The following is a 15,093-nucleotide window of genomic DNA, read 5'->3' on the forward strand; positions in this document are numbered from 1 at the left end:
TTCAGATGTACATCAGAAATCAGGAGAAAGGGTGCAAATCCATTGTTTTACTTTTAGATAGACTGAAAGATTTTAAACACATAAAAAAAGCCAGAGCTTTACTAACAAATACCAGCAATTGTCCAGTTTCCACCAACATTTTTTTTATTCTGTGAACAAGGCCACCGAACACTGGTGGTCAGTGCTCTAGTTCCAGATTTGTCTTTTAGTTGGTACGCAGATAAAACTCCCAGGTAACTTTGGTGGTGACCCTCCAGATGGGAATGACTAACTCAAATGTCTTCCCATTTGTCATGATCCTTTGTCATTCCTTCTTTGCATATCTTCTTGGCATCAGGTGTGTATGTGGAGTGATGCACAGTGGCATAGTGCTTAAGAAAGTGCTTCTTCTTGTTAAATACATGTGATGATTCCACAAGTGGCTTGACCTGTCTTTACTAGGCAAAATAAGATGTTCACTAAGTATTTTGTCTGAATAAAGACTGGAGAAAGGGGCCCAGACTGTGAATTCAGTCCCCACGTCACCTGTGGATCAAATGGAGTCTTAAATGGTAATTCCCTTCACAGCCCCATGTGTATCCAGGGTCATTTCAGAAACATCTAACACCATATTAGCCTAACAGGAACCCAAATTTGCTGCTATTTGAATCAAGGTACGCCATGGTCCTTTCCTGTTTCTGTTGGGAAGTTCACCAGGCATGTCATGAAAGGTTATCAGTGTAACCCAACCGGCATCCTCACGGGATAAACCCAGGCAATTCCAAGCAGAGGGACAAAAGGTCAGAGCACTGCAAACCCAATACTGCCACTAGCATCTTGGGTTACAAGGTTATGGTACAGAGGAAGGAGGGGGATGAAGCGTAGCCTAGTAAACACTCAATCAGCTCTCAAAAATAGAAAGTGACATGGATTCTAGGCGTAGAAATATGAAGCTACTGTATAGTGCATATTCACCTGTCATTATCACTAACATACGCTGAGAGGGAGGGCAGCTGGCTCCAAATTTCTCTCTCAACAGAAGAGATATTTTTAAATAAAGTAAATTTAATTGACTTTGGCAGGAGGAGAGACTCTGGAACTTTCGTGATCATTTTGGAAATTCTTCACTTTAGACAGCAGTATTTCATGGTTTCTCATGTTGAATCAATATTGTTCCAGCAGTTTACATTCGGGTAAAACTGTGTATAGTAATGACCAAGCTCTCGTTCTGGTACAGTCTTAATTAACTGGAACAGCCTTTTGGTTAAACTGCTGCACATTTCCTTCCCATTTGCTGTATGCCAGAGAGCTGGTCTTTGAGGGTCTATCTTTAATCTCAATTCTTTGTTACTTAGGAAACCTCAAAGTGGAATGTGGTTCATTGACAGTGAAATATCCTTGGTGCCATCTTTGATTCATGGGTATCTCCTCTTCAACATCATCTGCAAAATTCTGTGTGTTCTGTGTAAGGCAGCGTCTTATTTACTGTTATCTGATATAAGCATAGAGGAGAGACTGTAACTGGGATATTTACACTGATATTGCAGATTGTACTGGAAATAAATGATGCAGACATAGGTACTTGTGCAACAGTAATAATGTTAGTTAGAAAGCCTCACTTTGCATTTGAGAGGAAAAGAGAAGACGCGCGAATAAGGAGATTGGCCAGAAGACTCTATCAACTGTTAGTCTGTGTAAGCCAGAGTCCTTTTAGCCTCCAGCTATGCTTCTGAGCCATCTTTCTGGATTAGCTGGAGTGCCAGATCCTGCTTTGCCTCTCAGTGCATGTCAACATTGGAACAAGCATAAAAAAGCAGGTTCTGTTCCACAAATACCTCCAAGTCTTTCAAAACTTTTGAAATCTTCTGAAACTTGTAATCAAGCATGACTTTGTTGAAACCTCTGCTTGCAGAGTGAAAAGGTCAGTCCCTCTATTTAAGTGCTTCTCTTTTATGTACACTGGACTTGCAAAATCTAGTCAAAAACATTGAAACTGATAATTTGAACAAATGTGTTTGGTTTGACGAAGCAGTTTCTGAAGCAAAATCTATTCTTTAAACAGATTTGGTGTAGTTCCAGCATAATAATAAGGCAGCTAAGAGGGATGGCTCTCTCACTCAAACACTCCTGCACAGAACAGGATTTTTGTAGTGACTCCTCACCACATCTCAGTCTGACATGCCTCTGTGGGCCTGGAACTGATTGCATGGTTTTGGAATTGTTTTGATCAGAAATTTTATTGGCAGTTCATTCCTGCATAAGGGCTGTTGATGTACCTCTGCCCTGTACTCTATGGAACTATTATTTAACTCTTTTCAGACAAGACATGGACTTTTACTCTCCTGTTAACTATGTTCCTAGTACCTGGAAATAGTGTTGTATCCTGGTGCTGCCCACGTTTCCATGTATCTGGGAGAATTCCTGGGTATTTTTGTAGAAGACTTGCTATTATTCTGAATAAAGAGTGATTGTAGCTACCCAGTCTTAAAACCAGGCAAACTGTTTTAGATAACCTGAACCAAATTACAGTAATTCTCCTATAAGTGCTTTGAAGCTTGATTATCTCTTTATAATTTATATCTAATCTAATGCAGTGCAAACAGTACTGAATTGGGCTTCCTGGTGACATGCAGACATGCTATGCAAGTTATATAATCCAGGAAAACATGGTATTTGTCGAGAACCACAATTTCTTCTTTTATTTTGGTATCCAAAACCAGATTGGGTTTTGCCAGTGTACTGCAGAGACTGACATTTACCAGTGATTGCTCTTTGTATTTTAGTAGTCATTGTAGGAATCATAAGTCTGGATTAGGATTTTGATGTTCCAGGTGCTACACAACTAAGCACAAAAATGACAATTCCCCAGAAACTTTCAATGAAACTTAATAAATCAGTTCAGTAGTGAGATGCAGCCACTTAATATAATCCTGAAAAACCCTAAGGAAATTCCCAGGAGTGAAGGACCACAAAATACAGTCAGGGTTACCTGATTTGATTTATTAATACATTCAGTCCTACCGCATGTGTGAAACCTCCAGCTAAACTGGAGCATTTATTTGAAAGGGATAGAAAATAAAGAGAGTTAGGCTGAAGAAACAACTTGGAGTTAACAAGGGTCGCAGTAGTACAGCTTTGAGTAGACAGACAGACATATAGATGGATAGATAAATGATGTTGGTATTTTTTGGAAACTGGGATTGGAAAAATGAGCTGTCTGTCAGCAGAAGGTAATTCTGTACCTCAGGACCCACCATAAAAAGTGCTGCATTCAGATACTTGTTTTAAAAAGAGAAAGGGGGAAGAGGGAGAGATCAGAGACAAAATTTGCAGCAGGACAGCTCTGGAGTAAGTCTGAAAAACAGAATCAAGCAGCAAGACCAGCAACTGGTACAAACCATAATTGATACATAGTAATTTATATATTTATAGCTCTGCTCCACAATAATGTCCACCTTTTCCACAGGGCTTATTAATTTCCTCAGTCATCAAAGACACAAAAAGGGACACCCTTTAAATTCAGGTAAAGAGTATTTATTGAGTGTTTTTGCCTTTTTTTTGTTATTATTGACTGAGCTACCTGGTAGTTTTAATAGTAACTAGCTACAAACAAATGATTACTCATGGTTGATGTAATTTTTCCTACCGGGTTGCTCAAGGTTCAGTAAGAAATTAAACATCAAGCAAAAGAACTTGCAATAGCTAAATGCAGCAAAACAGCTAAATGATAGCTTATGGGGATAGCGTTTGAGTCATGCTCTCACCACCTCTGCAGGGTGTATCTGCTGGCTACTGCTCCCTCTGCCCTCTGGTTAGCCTGAATCATACACAACCCAGGAAAAGAGCCAACTTTTGTGATTACAGATTCCATGAAATCCTTGCACGAGTGGGGTCAGGAGCTTGTTGCTCGTCAAGGGCACAGACGTCACTGAACCTTTGCAGTACCAAGATGGTTCAAGAACTTATGAACTGGGTGGGAGAAACAAAAAGCAATGTCAGTCATTTTAGACTGCTTGTTTCAGGTGTTACTAGCTGTCTAATACGTGCTCCAAAAAACCTGATTACTGCATTATTTTGGGGAATACAGATGACATGTAAGGTTTCTGGCACATCATTTTATATTTGTTTTCCCTATGCCTGGGGGCTTTGCACGATAAAAACAGAAATCACATACCCAGAGCTTAGGCTACATCCTCTCTGTGTTCCAGTCTGACATTGTTCCTGTCACACAATCAACGCACAGTCACTAATTCTGTAAGCCTACAAGGGTGTTATATCACCTCCTGTGAAAGCCTGTGGTGAAGGTGACTCAACCAACACAGTAAGCAGGTTATCCTGTTGCATAATTTGCTTTACGGTAAAATTAGACATGGTCTCAACCAACAAAGTTTGAGTTGAGATCCATGTTTTTCTGAGACTCAGGTTCACTTAAGTAATTTAAAAGAAAACAATCATTCCTGAGCTAACTTGTAAATTCCCACATAAATTTAGACCAACAATTGTAGAAGGACTTAAGGCTTGTATTGTCAATCTTAAAAGCAGCAGACATAAGAGTAGTAAAAGATGTAAGGGTGAGAATGACCTAGTAGTTTTGTACTAAAATATAAAAAGTCCTAATCATTTTTCACCTGCTCCTGTGACCCAGAATGGCTCACATTGATGTTAGCCTCCAAGAGCAGGATGAGCTCATCCAACCTGTCATTTGGGAATGGTCTACTTGCACCAACTCACTAATTTTATCCAGGACAGTTTGGAAAAAAGCTGTGGGCCATCATCATGCATGCAACACACCATGAGAATAACTTAATAGGACAGACAGCTGAGTTGCTTCATCCAGAAATGTTTGCAGGCACTGCTAACCATAGACAGAGCCTGAAGTTATCTGACCTTTATTTCCACCTGAAAAGAAACAGGTTGTTCCTGCACTGTTGATAGAGAATGTGGTTGTTCACATTGAAGAAGTTTCTTCTCCCTACCAGCCTAACCAAAACAGAAACAAACTTCCAGGAGGAAACTTGGGGTACACCAGAGCAAAGAGCGGAAGCTCCTAAAACAATATCCTGTGTCCTGGGGCCATGGTGGGGTAGAATCTCTGCCCCGGGCACTTCCAGGCCTGGTGGCCCCATGGCTAACTGCAAGACTGTGATGTTTTAGAGTGAACAGTTGCTTCGGAGAAACAATTTCTGCTTTTTGTAGAACAGAACCAGTTGTGTTTTTCCAGGTAGCTGCTGTCATCCTGACAGCCTCTCTGGCCTGAGGGCTTCATAGGCAGTTACGAGTTTCTACTGGCAGCTTTTTGGTTTCTTTGAGCGTGACCATGAAGAACTTTCAGTACTGAGCAGGTATGACTTTGCCTGACAAACCACGTGCTCCAGAGCATGTGAGGTGTTGTCATAGTTTGTCAGTGGAGTGATGCAAGGAGGGCTGGGTGCCTGAGAGGCCAGAGAAATATTTGATCATGTTGAACAGCACTGGGAGGGAGCAATGTCACAGAGAGCAGAAGACACCTAACTCTATAGCAGATTCTGTGTGGGCTTGACAAGGGGTGTGGGGGATTTAGGAAGTGAGGCTTAGCCTAATGCTGTGGCTCTTAAGGGTGTTTTTTGCTTTCCAAGTTCATTGTAGGTCTGTGCAATAGCAGTTCTAAGTTTAACAGATGAAGCAATGCATATTGGAGAAGTTCTTTACCCAGAATTTTATTTTAAAATATACAGGTTTAGATGTGTTCTTCGAAAGTGTGTTTCACCAGAAAGTGTTGCTTTGATCGTGTCCATGGAGCCAGATGATTTTCTCTGAAAAAAAGTTTCTGAAGTGGCTTCACAGAAAGCTTTTGTACACACCCTGAAAGTAAAGGACAAAGAAATATTCTAATACGTTACAAATTGTTTTTGAGAATATGATGATTATTGGAGATCTCAACTCATAACTTTTGATAATTTGTGTCTGGCAAAGAATGAATCAAGTATATTTGACAGAATAGTAGAGGTTGTTCTCTTGTATTACACTGATGGTGAGGAAACTGGAGGGAAAAAATGAATTCTTTAAAGGTTTTGAGCACCAAAGGAAATTAATGCTAGGAACGAAGAGGATCCAGCATGGTGCTTGTTTGCAAGCCAAACTGACACCTCTTTCAACCATTTTTAAAAGTTGTGTTGGTACTTCATTTTTATGTTATATTAGTGCAAGTCAGCATAACCTGAGAGTGTGTGAGCTGTGGCAAACTGATGGACTGTAGCTTTGTACTTCAGGCTGGCTGTGTACTTTGGGTGTGAAACACTACTGGTTTCATACAGTTGTTCAAATGCATGGGATGGGGGATGCAGGACTGTGAGTGAAGATAATGACCCAAGGCTGTTGTGACTTGCATGACTTCACTGAGGCCAGAAACGCCACAGTAATTTATACCATCTGAGAATATGATACATCCTAACAAATTTAAGCCTTGCTTAATAGAGCTGATGAGCAAGCAGAAGCTTGATACATCCTTTCATGTGGAAAGCTCTGTGTGGTTCAAATATTTACATGCATGTTTCAGGATGGACATGCACACTCTTCTCTCTGTCTCTCTTACTCTGCGAGGTTGCTCCAGACCTTAGAAATACTTAGATTCTTGAGGAAAAGTGCTTTCCAGCATTTTAAAAATGAGCAGTCCATGGAGGCAAGGAATTAATGCGGGACAGGTATCAAGACATTTCCCTGCAGAAGTCATAAGCAATGAAGAAAGTCTCTCATAATCTGAAACACCTCATCTGTTTTAGATTGTTCCTACTATATATTACAAATTAGTGAGTATTACAAATTAGTGAAACACCAGTGAAGACCTCCTGCTGTTATTCCATGTCCCTGAGTTCAGTCTGTATCATGCTCTGGCTGGATATTTTCATGTGAAATAAAGGGTAGCACATATAGGTTGTCTGAAGTTCCTTACAGTGGCTCCCTACCTAAGCCACACAGGGTTTCAAGTGCTAACATACCTCGGTAAGTATTGTAACTGTTGCCACACACTGAGATTTTATGTGTCTTAAAATGCATTGTTTGCTGCTGGCCATTTTACATCCAGTACTGCTACTGAAGTGTAGAGACACTTCAGAGATGCTGTACCTCTTCTTTTTCTCATTTTATTGTCTTACACTGAAAATCATCATCACTGCCATGTTCAAAGTAGTGAACATGATTGGGTATCATCTGCAGCAGCATTCTTCATCAGCAGAATCTGAGGATCACCTAAGTCCTGCTGTGGAGATTAATAATTGCAGTTTTACCAGAGCACTGAATGCCTTTGTTGGGCATCTGTATCAGACTGGTATCTAACTTCTCAGCCTCAGGGCACATATCCAGGACCAGATACTGGCTCTGTTTACTTCTGAAGCATTCTGGAACCATGATTCCACACAGATGAGATGAATACACTTGATGACTGAATTTCTGTCAAATTCACCAAAGCACAGAATTTATAGACTCTGTGCTATCTGCAACAGGACAGTATAAGCCTCATCTGGCATAATATCTGTCAAAATAAACTTCCACTCTCTCTGTCCCCAGAATTTAATAAACTGTGTATGTACTGAATCAGCTCAGTGTAGCTTGTGGCCACAGTGGTTTTGATCTGGTAGTAGTCAGCCTAAAATTGTCACCTCAAATCCTGGCTCCAGGTGTATGCTTTGTGATCAAGAGCACAGTACTGAAAACTGGGTTTCCTGTCTGGCTAACCCAGGGCTAGGATACAAACACCCATTTTGTTCAGAGCACCAGCTTTTAGGAGTGTCAGAACTAGAGCCAAGGAAAAGAAATACAGGGTGCCTTCAATGATCTGAAGTCATCTATTGACACTACTTTGAATTTTTATTGTCTTTTTATACATGTTTTTTGTTCAAACATTCCCAATAGAAAGAGTGGCTGCATGCACAGAGGAATATTTCCTTTCTGACTTTATGAGCCCCATTGGAGGAGGTTGATCATCCCATTCTACCAGAGTTAAAAGTTACTGTGTAAGCAATTCTGGCCTGCTAGATGGTGCTGGAAATGAGCTCATTTCTAATCTCTCTTGCAGGCAAAAGGAGTAAAACACTGTCTAAAGAGCTGCTCATTCTGATTCCTAGTGCCATCATGGATGTGTTCAGAATCTCTAGAAGACTATGGCAAACAAAATCTTGAGCAAAACTATGCATATCTCTAAAAATAATGTAATTGGATGCCATGGTCATTCATTGTGGAGCTATAGTGTCCAAGCTGCTCCTCTCCCTACTCCTTTCAGAGTTATTGAGACAGAGTCTGCTATGGAAACTACAGAAGGGTCTTGGGTACTGTGGTCCTGAAGTTCTGAACCTAAAGGTACAGATACCCTACAAACATCAGTTACAATATCTTCTGTACAAATCAAGAATGTCAGCAGGAATTAATCAATAAGAGGTTCTCCAGAAGAACTCCCTTCTTTTTTATTATTCCCTTTATCCTCACTGCAGAGCTAAATTAAATGTATGGCAAAAAGCCTACTGAAAATGGAACAGTGAGAGAAAATATCAAACTCAAATACATCTGAAAAAAGAGATCTCAATTCTGATATGTGTCAGATCCTGAATTCTTCCTTTCAGAGTGAGTGAATTAATCTAAAATGCAGTGAGGCAGACTGATTCCAGAACAGGTTTTCACACATGAGTTATTCTGCAATAGTTATTGCAATGTGTGTTTACTCTATCCTGGTCAGAATTAACTTACAAGTACAGACAAGTAATTCTATTAGACTTGAGCAAACTGCAAAAACATTTAATAAAGACAATTAGCTATAAAATCTGCAGTGGCATTTGTAGTTCATTTTGGATTTGCTTCTCACAACATTTTGTGAGCTGGCACTAACCCCCCCATATTTTTTAAGTAATAGAGAACCTTGTCAATTCTTCTGTGATAGTGTATGCCCAAGTATTTAGAGCAGAACTTTTGATATGCCTGATCTGAAAATTGTTAAGTAACCAGCAACTCAGGGACCGTTTGAAACTTAAGTAATGAAATATCTGTGAACATCACTCATAGCATTACAGAGGTAAATTATTCCAGAATAGCCTGGTTGGTCACATGAATGTTTATGATTTTCATAAAGGGAACACGAAGAGAACTGTCAAAGGCATGAGCTTACACATCCCCATTTGCCCAAACTGTGGCCATCACCAACTTCATTACCCACATATTTGTCCTTCAGTGTACATTAGCACCATCTCTAAATCAACAGGAGAATGACGTTCCTGGTGCATTTTTTGTCAAGTTTCAAATCAATGTTGACTTTGTCACTGATGTTTCAATGGCAGGCACACCTCCCTATTCAAAGGATGAATTTTGGCACCATCTACTTTAGTTAATCCTTTTAAAAGTGCTTAAGCATCAACGGTAGTATTTGGCTCTGCATGCATGATTTCTGGGCAACTACTCAAAACTTACTAAGCAATAATCTTTTTGTTTAATCATTCACTGCAAACATGTTACATAAAATGGACTGATAACAGAGTCACGAGACTCTTTTTTCCACTGCTATTCTACAAATTATGAGACTTAAAAAATTTTGAAAGACAGGCAGTGCAAAATTAAATTTCCTACTGCTGTGAGAAACAAGAGTTTTTTTCAGACCAATGGAATTAGGTCTTGCTAAGTTGCTAGTACATGTCTTCCTGTGGAAAGTAGATCATCTTTTGGAGAACTCGGGTACTGAAGGATTACTGCATGTTTTGTTCAGTAACAGAAGGGGTGAGGCAGACATGATGCACCATTAGGAGCTGCATAGGCTTTTATGGAGGGAACACTTGTGTACTGTCAAAAAACTTCAACCAGTTCAAGAAAGCCATCATTGTATCCTCAGTGGGAGAGATTCCTGGATCTGAGATGAGGCAATGCTGCTGCTCTAAGGCCCTCAGCAAGTCCATACTAGGAGCTGCATTGTATTAATCTCCACACAGACGTTTATATGGTATGGAAATACACTGCCACTGCTACCTGCTCCATTGGCTGGCAGAGATTTCTCCCATCTGTCCTTCTGTTGTGCACTTAGAAGGTGCTTAAAGTTGTATGACTCTTCTGCTTCCTTGTTTTTATTTCTTGTTTGCCTCTTGCTTAAGACAACCTGTTGCCCATGGGCTGGAGTGTGTCACCACTTTCTCCCCATGTGATCTGCTCTTCGTGCCCGTGGTTCGGTTGCCATGAACCTTCTCCCTTGAGCAGCCTGCTGCAAGTTATGATCAGTCAAAAGGAGCCAAAAGCCATGTTTGCTCTGCAACGAGACATTGCAAATGAAGCACTATTCATCCAGTGAAGGCAAAAAACACGGTGGTAGAAAATGCAGGTGTGACTGACGGATGTTATTGCAGAAGTGAACACTGTATTTGGGCAAGCCTTGGAGTTTATTGTGTAAGTATAAAGCAGTTAATTGAATAGAAACCAGTCTGGAAAAACAGGAAAGAAAGAACGGACTGTCTTGAGTTAATTCACCATTCAGCAAGCAAAGGGGGATTGTTACTGGACATGTCAAAGCTGCCATCTTTGACTTTCAGCCCCCTAGCAATTGGCCTAGAAGCCTGCCTTGAAACCAGGCAGGATGGAGGGCAGTCCATGAATGGCCTTAGGCGAAGGAGATGAGGAAAGGTAGCTGTGCTTGTTTCTCTCCATACACTTTTTTTTTGGATGTGGTGGGAGGGTGAGAGGAAAAGCGAGCAGAAAGATAATTTTCATCTAGGCAATTTTGAAGATGCTAGGCCTTCTGGCAAATATTCATATAGGTCCCATACATGTTGAGAAATAATTTTGTTTTCAAAAAGCTAAATAATCCCTGTGGAACACTGGTCTCAGACATTTGAGCACCAGGTTTACAGGTGTCTGAACTCTGTAACCTGTAGCATCATTGCAGGTGCAGAGACTTACAGCCCCACACTCACCCCCAGAGCAGAGCCACTCTACCTTAGGAAAGCTCAAGACCATGAAGTCTGATGCCTAAGACAACATATTGCCAGGTTTTAGCAGGGAAGATAAACTCTGCCACAAGAACTGCACATAAGGTTGCAAAGTGGTTGTAGGTTCCAACAATTTTCCTGCATGAAGAAGCCTTGCTATTTTTCTTTACAGGCATTCTCTAGGCATTTAATGTTTCAAGGATCTCTAATGCATTTTTTGGCTGCAAGGTTTTCCACAAAAACCCATTTCTGACACTATTAAACCTATAGGTAAACCAGGTTAATCCATATAATGTGTTTAGGTGCAAAGATTTCTCAGTTTGAAGAATGGCAGAATGGCATGCAATCAAGACCTTAAGTGAGGATTTTGTTGTTGTTAATGTAGTCTAATTTGTCAACCCCACTTTTAAGTCTCTGTTTTTCAGGATTTGTACTTAGACAGTATTTCCTTCTTTTCCAGCACTGGCCTACAGGTACCTTACTGGCTTTTCCTTTTCTTTGCTACCTGTGGAAATAACTTTTCCCATGATAGCAGTATGATGAAGTATTCTTAAAGGGTTCACCTGCCAGTATTAGTCTCTACGGAAGTCCCCCTCCCTTCATAAAATTCATTTTTTCATCTCAAAAATATGTCCAATGGAGGTTCTCTCTGTTTTAGTATTACATTTATTGAGAATAAAGGGGCTGCCTCACAGATAAATTGCTTTGGAACGTCTGTATACATATTTCTGTAAGCCTTTGTGCATATATGTGTGTAGATACACAAACCTACTCATATATGCATAATGTACATGCACACGTATTATTTCTAGAAGAAATTCGAGTCTAAGCAGCTGCTATTTGTTCTTCTAGGCTGTTCTTCTGGAATGTCAAATAGCAAGTTTTTACAGAAGGCAGTATTGTTAGTAGCTGGAAAATTTTTGAGAGATAAGGAGGAAGAAGATGTTCGGCAACTTTATGATGCTGGAAGACAAAAAAAAGTGAGGAGAAAATAAACCTAGGGATGGGTACCCAGCAGAACCTGAAGGCTTATGCTGCTTTGACTGTACTATGGGAGGAGGGAATGTTTGCAATATGAAGTGCTCTCTTAGCATGCTTTCCAGTGTGTCCCATCCCCCTGCTCTCAAATCCAAACTGGGAAAACATTTATAGTGTAGGGTAGGTACAGTAAAAAGAGAACAGGACTCTCACTGGGATGCAGCAAATAAGAAAATAGGCATGAAGGAAAAGTCTTCTGAATTTTATATGAAGCCATGTGCATTTGTGGGCAAACAGTTCCATACAGTGCTTGCAGGTAACTCTCCAACCTCTCTCATGAATTGGGAAGTAGTTTAAGGCACTTTAGGCGAAAGAATGAAGATGCAGTCCTTACCTGTAGGTATTTGTTATATTTACACATCTATGTCAGGAAAAATCTTTCTTACATCAAATCTAGTAAACTAGAAGTAATTTCTTTTTCCACTGGCATTTGGAAAAATGCCAAAAATACCAGTATCCTCATTTAACTGTGGTTTAAGAAAGTATTAAATTGTATTAAACATTAAAGTATTAAACATTAAATTGAAAGTAGTATTTCATTATTAAAAATGAAAGTATTAAACATTAAATGCTGTGATTATTTTTGTGTAGAGGCATAATTTGGAAGGGAATCTGGTCCTGTCTCAGAGACTTGTAGGTCTCATCTGCTCTCAAGTGCTGTTCTTCAAAGGTGAATATGCAAAATATAGTCTGCCCTTATGGTCTCGTTTATTTATGATTTATAAGCCCTGTGTCTTGCCTAATAGAGAACAGAAGAAAACTAACTTAATTGAGAGCTGGTTATAAGCACTGTGAACAGAAACCTTTGTTCTCGAGAGCCAGCCACTGGAGCATGTTAGCAGTGCATTTTCCAGAGGAACTCCTTTCATGCCTTATTTTGTGACTAGAATGAAGAAACTAAGGAATGGACACCGAAAGCTTTCTATTTGTTTAAAGAAGTGTCTTGTGGCAACTGAAAATGTATTTACAGACCTTTAAGCTTCCTTGGAGATGCTAGCCAGATTACTTGTGTCACTGTGGTTCTATGGTTGTGTCTTTTCATTGCTTCCTGATATTTAACATAATCAGTCTCTGATTATATACTGCTGATTATAGGGGTTTATTCCTTGACAAAACCACAGGCAAGTAAGGAATAAAATGAGGTAACTGCAAATAAGTAAATTGAGCTAGCTCTACCTTGGGTCTTGCATTCCTGTATCATCAGTATTGTTCCTGATAGGGTGATTAACCTTTACAAACCATAATAAAGGTTATTACAGCTGCTCTTATATGTGGAAGTAAATAGAGACATAAAGATGTTAAGTCACTATCTGAGTCATGTAATGGATCAATGATAGGCTGAAGCCAGGAATCCTTTCCAGGTTTTCATGTGACCCCAAGACTTTCTGCCTTGTTGATTATTAAAGACTTTTAGCAGTCCTCAGTGCTGTGCCAAAACACACTTTTTCATGTTCTTCCCCTTCCCCTTCCTTTAATTTAATTTTAAATTCCATATTGTTGTAAATGTATGTCATTGTGATATTGGAGCAGTGTTTACCTAAGACATATGAATGACTGTGAGGAGAGGTGGGAGAGACTGAAGACCATTTTGTTTAGTGCACATTGGTCTTGAGCTGCAAAGCTCAGTGAAGGCTTTAAAGATTTGGTGCTTTGTATCTGGGGTTTTCATTTAGGCCCAAATGCTTTTCCTTATGAAATATCAGCATGAAGAGTCTTCCTCTGCAGAGTTGTCTCTCCTGGCCTTTGTGAGATACACTGCATCTCTGGAAGCTGAGGCCTACAGAGACAACATGACACAGTCCAGGCATACAACAAGTCAGTAGGAAATGCAAAGATAAAACTTGCCTTTTCTAATTCAGCTTTTCTGCTGAACCACAGGCACCAAAAAAATCAAATGTTCCAGGTAGGAAAATACAAATGTATGTGGATAGCAGAGATAGGGAAATTCTGTCACAGTCATTTGGCATTGTGTTTCCTTACATAATCCTTCTGGCAGCAGCACAGGCCAGGTCCAGGGTGAAAAGAGACACTACTACAACACCTGTTCAAGTCATCACTGAGAAACCTGGAAAATTAAACCAACCTTTCTGCTGCTATGAGCTAATTTTCCCTGCTTGCAAGTATAAGTCACTTGGTATTTTTCGAAGTTATTTTATTAAATGGAGAAAAAGCCCACAGAGGCAGGTCAAAGATGCAGCTACAATATGCTTCAGTGTGTATACCCAGTACATAACTGTACATCCCAGTGCCTTACTTGGTCCTGTCTAGCATATTACCAATTGCTTCTTCTTTATCACATTCTGGTTTTTTCAGCTCTTAGCTTAGAGTAGCTGCAGCACTGGGGGCTTACTGTCCAAGACATACCTGTACAAATTCATTTTACAAGAGGCATCCACTTAGTTATATTTTTATGATGGGTGTTTTTGACTTCTTTTAGGTGTGATTTTTTGCATGTTGGTGCTGAAGTTTTTTTGCCCCAGTCAGACATTTGACCCAGACTTCTACCATATTAAAAATGAATTTTTTGTCTCTATTATTTTTTTAAATAAAAACACCTTGTGCATTGTGATGACACATGTAAAATAAGTTTTTCAGGCTTGTCCCTTGATCCCCTTCCTTTACCTCCCTTATTTTATGAGATATAATCAGAGCTTGCTGCTTCTGGATGTGAGTGTGGGGACTTTTCTGAATCTTGATGTGTTGGGGCTGTCTGTTATTTCCCAGCCACCAAGCTTAACTGTTGTGAAGGTTATAAATGTATTATCTGAGAAGAGGCTGTTGTATGTCTAAGAAACCATTTATCTGAAAAGCAACAGACAAAATATAATACCCCTGCATAATTCTTCTATTCATTGTAGTCCCATTGCAATGTTTTATAGAGGTAAGACTGAGCTTTTTCTCCCCAGATGAGGACGTGTGGCATACTCTGCTTCCCTGGCAGTTCTGCAGTGTTGTGCTGACATGGCAACTTTGGATGCTGATTCTTGTCTCCAGAACAGTGCTGTCTAAGGCACAGCTTCCTGACTCCACAGAGTCTCAGTCCTGCTTTCTTTTCTGCAGCAGAATTAACTGGCAGTGGATTCAGACTCTCAGTGTCACATTTTCATCAGTATTTGCAGCAAGCACTGTCCTTTCTTGTTCCCTTGTT

This window comes from Corvus kubaryi, unplaced genomic scaffold (assembly GCF_017639235.1).
Source record: "Corvus kubaryi isolate FWS band 111438036 unplaced genomic scaffold, C.kubaryi_AGA036_p1.0 71, whole genome shotgun sequence".
NCBI lineage: Eukaryota > Metazoa > Chordata > Aves > Passeriformes > Corvidae > Corvus > Corvus kubaryi.